Source organism: Myotis brandtii, unplaced genomic scaffold (assembly GCF_000412655.1).
Source record: "Myotis brandtii unplaced genomic scaffold, ASM41265v1 scaffold915, whole genome shotgun sequence".
Classification (NCBI taxonomy): domain Eukaryota; kingdom Metazoa; phylum Chordata; class Mammalia; order Chiroptera; family Vespertilionidae; genus Myotis; species Myotis brandtii.
The window spans coordinates 1,999,423-2,007,425 of record NW_005371769.1 but is presented as its reverse complement, the minus strand read 5'-3'; the positions used below and the strand labels follow the sequence as shown (position 1 = coordinate 2,007,425).

General features: G+C 52.8%; 1 long non-coding RNA gene across 2 annotated transcripts; it reads left to right on the top strand.

The window, feature by feature from the left end:
* The first annotated feature begins 4,422 nt into the window (after positions 1–4,422).
* On the top strand, positions 4,423–7,068 carry LOC106724652. 2 transcript variants are annotated; one of them, XR_001360499.1, is made up of 4 exons: positions 4,423–4,477; positions 4,722–4,823; positions 5,977–6,172; positions 6,946–7,068. It is a non-coding gene; the product is annotated as an uncharacterized LOC106724652 (long non-coding RNA). The 2 variants fall into 2 exon arrangements; XR_001360498.1 differs by lacking the exon at positions 4,423–4,477 and having other exon boundaries at positions 4,538–4,823.
* The last annotated feature ends 935 nt before the right edge of the window (positions 7,069–8,003 follow it).

Below are 8,003 nucleotides of genomic sequence, written 5' to 3'. Positions count from 1 at the left end.
TTGGTAGCGAAGAAATGTTGACCGACCATGTGGAAGGGATGAAAGGAGCAGCTCCTCTGTGCAGGCTGGGCTCCGGGCTGTTGCGGTGCGAGCCGCCCACGGGATAAAATGCTGTTTCCTAACCATTTGCTCAGTCAAAGCGGAGATGCAGCCAGGAGATGCGGGGCCAAGCGGGGTCCTGGGCTCCTGCAGGTGGGCGTGGCCGCCTTCCCTGCCGGTGTCCCTGCAGCCTTTCCAGAACCCACCTTGAAGTGGAGCTACAGACCTTTCACGGGCCCCTTTAGTTCTCAAACCGGATAATGAAGGTGCCTGGGCAGCGACGTCTAGACCTGTGGGGAGAATTCCGGGACATGGGACACTGGGGCCACCGAGCAGCTTGTCAGAGCACCGTCCACCTCCTCCTAACCGTGGAGGAGATGCCCACAGGCCCGCGGTGCAATCCTGGCTCCCCCCACTGTGGTCACGTGCCGGCCCCTCAGCCCCTCAGCCGTGGACGCTGCCCCACTGGGCTCGGGTGGAAGTGAAACCAGACAATGGCTGCCGGGTGCTTCCCGGGACCCTGGCAGGGAGCCCGCCGCCAGCAGAGTGGGTGGTATTTTCATTGGCTTCTGTCACACCATTCACTGTCCTGAGTGGGTCATAAATCTGGTCACAGAAAAAAAACAGAGTCCTCGCTTGTAAACTCATGTAGAAAACCACCTGATGCTGTTAAAGGAACCCAACTCCCCAAATTCTGTGTCTCGTAGCCATGAGGCAAGTCCACAGGTTCCCTCCCCTTTCTCATGTGAAGTTTCTGCTTTAAATTCTGTTATGTCCCCTGACCTCAGAGAGCAGGGCCTCGAAGCATCTTATTTTCCTGACAAAGGGTAAAAGGCAAAAAGACCATGTAGCCTTCTTGAGGGGCGTCAGGTGGGACTCCTGTAGGAAGTGGCCTTGCTGGCCAGGTGGGGCTGGAGAGGGAGTGGAGCGTGGACGTGGCGTGGGGGCAGGTAAGCGCCACAGGCAGGCTTGGTACGTGCTCTGCCCACAGATGTGCTGTATGTTTATTTAAAAACCCACGGAGGCCACTCTCTCTGTAACAGGTGCTGGGGCCCTGACTATAGGGGGCTACCTCCCACGACACCCGCCACGGGTGAGGGATTATCGGAAACCAGGACCCAGCGCGCTGCTGATCACAGGTGGGACCTAACGGGTTTATCTCCTGCCCTCTCAGAGCCCGTCCAGCTGGCCTCGTCCGCAGGTACCCTCTTCCCCAATTCCCATCTCCCCGATGGCGCGGCTCGCTTCAAAACTCGGGGATGAAAAGGTGTCTGATGTTCAGAGATCCTGGAGAGAACCGTGGTGAGGGAACTGGTAACTGTGCTCCTGGTTTTCAAACGCCAGCGTTAGGCGTGGAGTCAGGTAGCCACGCCTTTGAGCTTGTCTCCTGCATCTGTACTTCCCAGGAAATTATCAGTGTACATGTTGTATGAATAAACGAACGAGTGGCGTGTGTTGGTGACGGTGGGCTGGGCTTCCCCTCCCTGTGACGGAGGTGCATGGATTTCTGCGGAACTCCACTCTTGCCTCCCTTGTTCACCTTAAGGCCTGACTCTTCTGCACACAACCTCAGAACCTGCCTGTCCCAGGCAGCCAGCCCACTGGGAGCTCCAGGTCTGCGCTGTCCAGCTCGGGCTGGGGCAGCTGGTCAGCACAGGCCCGCAGCGCCGGCACAGAAGGCAGGCTGGGTTCCCAGGCTCCGTGTGGGAAAAGAATGTACGACACCCGTTAATGTTCTGTACCAAGGACGACACTCCTTCAGCTGTTTGGGGTTAAATGAGTTTTTTATTATTTATTTTTGGCTAATCCTCATCTGAAGATATGTTTTCCATTGATTTTCAGAGAGAGAGGAAGGGATAGAAGGGGAGGGAGAGAGTAACAGTGAGAGCGAGAGCGAGAGCAAGGGAGAGAGAGAGAGAGGGAGAGAGAGAGAGAGAGAGAGAGAGAGAGAGAGAGATCAATGTGAGAGAGACACATCAGTTGGTTACCTCTGCATGCGGGGATGGAACCTGCAACACAGGTATGTGCTTTTGACTGGGAATCAAACCTGAGACCCTTCAGTGTTTGGGCCGATGCTCTAACCCCTGGGAAACACCAGCCAGGGCAAATGAGACATTTTAATAAGGGCGGTCTCACCTCCTTGGTCTTACCTTGTGAGGCAGTGCCCAGTGGTTAGGATGGCCCAGGGGCTCCCTTCCACCTGTGCCCACCTGGCAGCTGGGGCTCAGGGTCCCTTTGGCCATGGTCAGGGACTGCCCACGAGCCACTCCATTCACAAATGTGATCACAGATTCCCTGGAGCAGGGGAGGCCCTGCCTCAGCTGTGAGCATGAAATTCTTGCCAAGAGTGTTAAAGGGGGTGAACCAGCAGGATCCTCCCCCAACATGTTCCCTCCCATCACAGGATGCCCAAGCGGCTCTGCCTCTCCCCGCCCCATGACCCCCCATGACTGTTCCCTCCGCCTGTGTCTGCAACCCAGGTTTCAGTCTAAATGTCCTAAATGTCACAAATTATTTACAAAAAGGCTCGGCTGACCCCGGAGTCGGTAACTCATTCACCTGGCATGTCACAGGGATGCCTGCCGCCCAGAGGGGACTCCGGTGGTACCCTAGTTGCACCAACAGTTGTTCCCAACAAGGGAATTAACAGAGCACTCCACGACTCAGAGTCCATTAAGGAATGTGCAGAAAATTCAAACCAGGATGGCATCCAACATGTGCAAACTGTCGGAGAGCTGCCAGGTTCTGGCCGGAGACTTGAACTTGCAGAGCATCAGGTTCACCTTCAGAAGGAGAATGGGATGGGTGTCATCTGAGCGCTGCCCTGGCCCGGGAGCCAGAGTTCAGGGTGTGGCCGGGCAGCTCTTTGGGAGTAAGTTATAAAGGGTTTTGCCCTCCGTCTGGCTGTCGTGGGTATTTCAAGGGTGTCTTCCGTAAGAGCTGGTTACCCTACTGTCTCTACCCACAGGTGACTGTCTGTACTTCTCCGATTTGGTTAGAATCGTTGAGGTACATACAAGCTTCTGCTGACAAATGGCCCACTGTACTTAGTTTGTCTTCTGATGAAAACAGACACACGCACCACACTCACCACCAACCACATGCTGCCTGGGAATCCCAGCCTGTTCCTCTTTGTCCACCTCATTTTGCTTCACCAGGACAGAAACGCACCCAGCTGGGAACTTCTCCTTTTAGGGTGCCTTTACACCACACCTGCCTGACTGAACCCTACAAGGCCCAAACCCCGTGCTGCCTGCGAGATCTGGGCGAGTTATGTGAGCTCACTAAGCTTCGTGTTCTTATCTGCGAAAGGGGGACTGCCTCACGAGTTATTCTGAGGGTGGAAGGAGATGAAGAGTGTAAAATACACACGGTGCCTAGCACACAGTAGGCAATTTTTCCTTCTCCACCATCAACATTATTATTCCATGTGAGCATGTCACTAATTCTCCTTGGTGGCCTGTTATCTCCTGGTACCTGTTCCCAGCACAGCACGTGGTTGTTCTTAAATCCCTTTCTATCCCCTCCCAAGGCGGTCTTTTTGTGGGCCTCTTTCAGTCTCCCTTGGTCAGTGCCAATCCTGTGCACACAGTAGGTCCTTACTAAGTGTTTGATGGCAGGAGGCCAGTCCTCACACACATAGCCAAAAATAGGGGAGGCTATCAGTGCAGAATCTCCAGTCCTTGAGATAGAGGGCAGGTTGCAGGTCATTGAGAATTGGTTGAGAGCCCCTGAGGGCCTGGGCCTGTCTGTCTGCCCTACTTTTGCCGCTGGACCTTATAGGGAAGAGTCCCTCTCTCCTCCTGTCTTCTATGGAAACAACACCCAGTTGATGTGGTGAGGGTGAGCGCAGGCATCGGTGGGTAGGCAGGTAGATTGGGGCCTTAGTCTGGCTGATTGGGAAGAGCCACACTCCTCTCCACAAGGCTCACTCCAAGGGCTGGAGAAAGACAGGCCTGGGGAGAATCCTGACTCCGCTCTTCTTGGCCAGATGGCCCTGGAGAAGTTACTGTTTTTCTGTGAATGACCAGGGCTTCACAGTAAAGTGGGGGTGATCTAGGCATTCACACCCCATGGGTGCCCAAGAGCTTAATGAGTTGTTTTCCTGAACGTAGCTGGCAGAGTGCGCTGTTGGGTGATGAGGAGGAGGAAGATGATGATCAAGATGATGGTGATAATGAGGAGGAAGAAGATGGTGGTGGTGCTGATGATGGTGAAGAAAATGATGATGAGAGAAATGAAGAATACAATGATGACAGTAGTGATGATGGTGAGGATGGTGGTAGTGGTGCTGATGATGAAGAAAATGATGAAGATGGTAGAAATGAAGAAGACAATGATGACAGCAGTGATGATGGTGAGGATGGTGGTGGTGCTGATGATGAAGAAAATGATGATGAGAGAAATGAAGAAGACAATGATGACAGCAGTGATGATGGTGAGGAGGATGGTGGTGGTGATAATATGAAATGTACAGATACCCCTGGGTCTAGTTCTGAAATGTCCTCAGTGTTCCCATTCAGGAACCTGGTGTGCATCTGTTGTCACAGCCCTCTCGGGGGCAGTCCCCTTGCACTGTGACAGCAGGTGGCATTGTCCTCCCTGAGGGATATTGGCATCCCATTCTGTGGCCTTTGCAATCGTCGAGATTCTAGTTGTTCAAGCTGTGATTTTCCTTCCAGCGTGTGCGCTCTCCCGCCATGTAAGCCTGTCCGCACCAGCGCTGCGCGCTGCTGTGAAGGTAGAAATTGCCCTTCCTTGCTCCTCTGGTGATTTTGAACCATGTGAGTTTCTGCCCTGGAGTTTTAGTTTCCTCAAACTGCAGGGAGGTCATTAGTTTGGTTATTTCACAATAGCATTTATAGTCTTCTTATTAACTGGGCAGACATCCAAGGAGCCCTCCTCCTCATGGGGGCTGTTGCGTGTTTCTGACATGCGCTGGGTGGGCGGGTGTCGGCTTGCAGAGAAGCTGGGAGCGAGAGAGGGAAGCACTGGAGTCACCTCTAGCTGTCCCCAAGAGCCACAGGCTAGGTTTGCCTTTCAGTTTGACCAAGGAGAGAACTATCAGCCATTTGTAGACCAGTTGTTCTACTATTCCTATTCTACAGACTTCGTTTCAAAATGTTTTTAATGAACAATATGGAAACAGAGGCATATGGATACATGAACAGGCTCACAGCTATGGGGAGGGGCGTTGGAGGACTGCATGAAAGAAGGTGAAGAGATTACGCAAAAAACATAACACAGAGACACAGACAATAATGTGGTGATAGCCAGAGGGAAGGGGAGGGGGAGGGGTGGGGGCAAAGGAGGGTAAATGGGGAGGACAGAGACTCGGCTTGGGGCGCTGGGCGCATGGTGCAGTGTGCAGTGATGTTTTATTAAGTTGTACCCTTGAAACCTGTATGGTTTGGAAACCAATGTCACCCCAATAAATTTTCTTAAAAGCTCATATCAAGTTACTTTAAGATGAGAGATGAGGGGAAGCTTGAGAAGAAAGTCAGGGTTTGGAGCCAGCAAACAGGCTTTTTCTGCACCTGAAGACCTCAAGGGACAACGTTCTGTCTGGAAGACTGTGTAGCTGTCACTAAGACCTGAGCAAGCACGAAGGGGTGAACGAGGAGGCTGAAGAACGGCCGGAGGGTGGCTGGGCCGCGACACTGCTGGGCTCCAGGACGGGCTCTCGCCTCTTCTCTGACTCAGACCCCAGCCCTGCTGCTCTGCTCGTCCTCTGACAGGGCTTAATGTCCTTTTCTCAGCGAGTCATCCACGGCCCGTCTCACTGCTCCCTGGCCGGCCATCACTGTTTATTTTTAATAATAGTACCACGCTCTTGGCCAACATAGAGATTTAAGTTGTAATTGAAAGAAGACTTCCTAATTATACTAATGGGTCTCCGGAAAGTGTTTATTTTTTTAATTGTCTAACTGTTCTTAGGGCCGACATAACATCATTGGAAGAAGGAGACTCTTAGAGAGAAACCCCACCCGTCCTTTCATGTGCAGGGAACTCCTAAGTGAGTTCGCTGCTTCTGGGTTTTTCCCGGAGACGTTCTTGAACAGGTCCCCCAGGAGCACTGCGCCGCGCCCTTCCTGACGGCAAAAACAAACCAGGTCCAAGAGGAGAAGGAAGTGTAAGTGGTGGCATATTGAAACAGTGTGATTCTGTGATAAACTATTTATATAAACGTATCCCCATGGATAAATCCCTAACATAATGGTAGACAAAAATTGCAGAGTGGATTGACTAAATGGTGCCATTTACGTGGCGTTTCAAAACACCCTCGAATCCTGCGCTTTGTTTAATGTGTTCAGAGGGGATGGAAGCGAAAATGGAGGCGAGAAGACACACAAACCATTTCCGCAGCGGTGACTGCCGAGGGGAAGCCAGCGGGAGGCGGGCGCAGGTGCCGGCTCCAGAACCAGGGGGCACATTGAGGTGGGGTGTGTGTCTGTTTCTTACATGTTTTTGCTGGTTTGGAATATCTCCTCATTAAATAAATATTGTTGAACTTGTTATAGACTCGATGGCTTTAAAACATCAGGATCTCTCAGAGTAGGTGGGATTTGGGGGCTACATAAAATACGTGGATCATGTTAAGCGCGCTGAGAGAGGTGTGGGGCTCTGAAGAGGGTTCCAGAGCTGAGTGTGACGCGCACTTCGCCTGCTCTGTGTCCCCCCGACCTGTGAGGAGGACAGTCCGGCATCCCTGCGGCTGGTCCCCTCCAGGCCCAGCGGGGCATCGTGGCTCAGCGCGATTCCCTGCGGCGGTGAATGTGAGAAGCAGCCCTCTGCGTGCGGGGTCAGGGCATGGATTCAGGACCCTGCGTGGATCGGCCAGTTTAGAAGGCATGAGGGAAAAGCCCTCAGAATTGGTCGTACATTTAAAGCGTTATTTGCTTGCAGGTTTTAAATGCCATCTCATTGCCTCTGGGTTCATTTTATGGATATAAAGAACGTTGCCGAGTTTAAGAAGATGAGTTAATTAAGAAATTATAATTCTCAGAAAGCCTCTTGACATAATTAAAAACCCAGGTGAGTGTAATCCTATCATTTAATACCTTGAAGCGAAGGGGAGACTAGACAGTCCTCGTTGGCTGTGTGATAAGTTATCCCAGGAGAATATCTGGGAGGCGGTTGTATGAGAACAAGGACGGTAAGGTCGCCCCCAACTAGACCGTCCCACCGTGGGCCACCTGCCACGCTCCTCTGTCCACCCGGGAGGAAGCCGCGTCCTGGGGAAGGAGCAGAGGTGCAGCCCATGTCAGGGTGCTGCAGAGGGGTCCCTCCGTGGGTGGGTCCTTGGATTGTCTAGATCTGCTTCTGTGATGACTCCGTTCGAGTTATTTGTTGCCAAGGGAAGTGCTGGACCAAGCACTTAGGATACGCCCTCAGACCAATGACAGCTTCCCAGCCCTCTGCTTTCTGTGGGATTCTGTTTTCTTAGAAATCCCTGCACGTTGAGGCACCGACCATCAAAGCTAACGTTTGGCCCCATTAGGACCACATTGGCCAAGGCTGGGCGGCCACTGATACAGGATTAGGACTCTGAGATGCTCCTGTGGGTCTTCCCGGGACAGGAAGGCGCCGCCATTGCACTGGCAGTAGCTGGGCTCCACAGTGAGCCCTCAGGTAAGCCACAGGTCATGTCCCTGCACCTGAATGACAGGGTCCCTGCCCCGCAGGTAGCTTGGGACAGAGGTGTTCTGGTGTGGTGTCCGTGGCCGCCCCTCTGGGCTCTACCCGCTTTCCACAGAGGCCCCGGCGCAGAAGCTACCACGGAGGTTGTGATGCCCATGTCGTGTGGTCTCAGTCAGCATCAGCCACTATTGTCACTTTTGTTGAACTTCCGCTTCAGCGATGTGAACTTGGGGGAGATAAGCAATACCAGTGACAAAGAAAACAGCTGTATGGCCTCCTACGGACCCAACGGAGGAGTGGGAAGTTCCAAAGGATAGCACTTC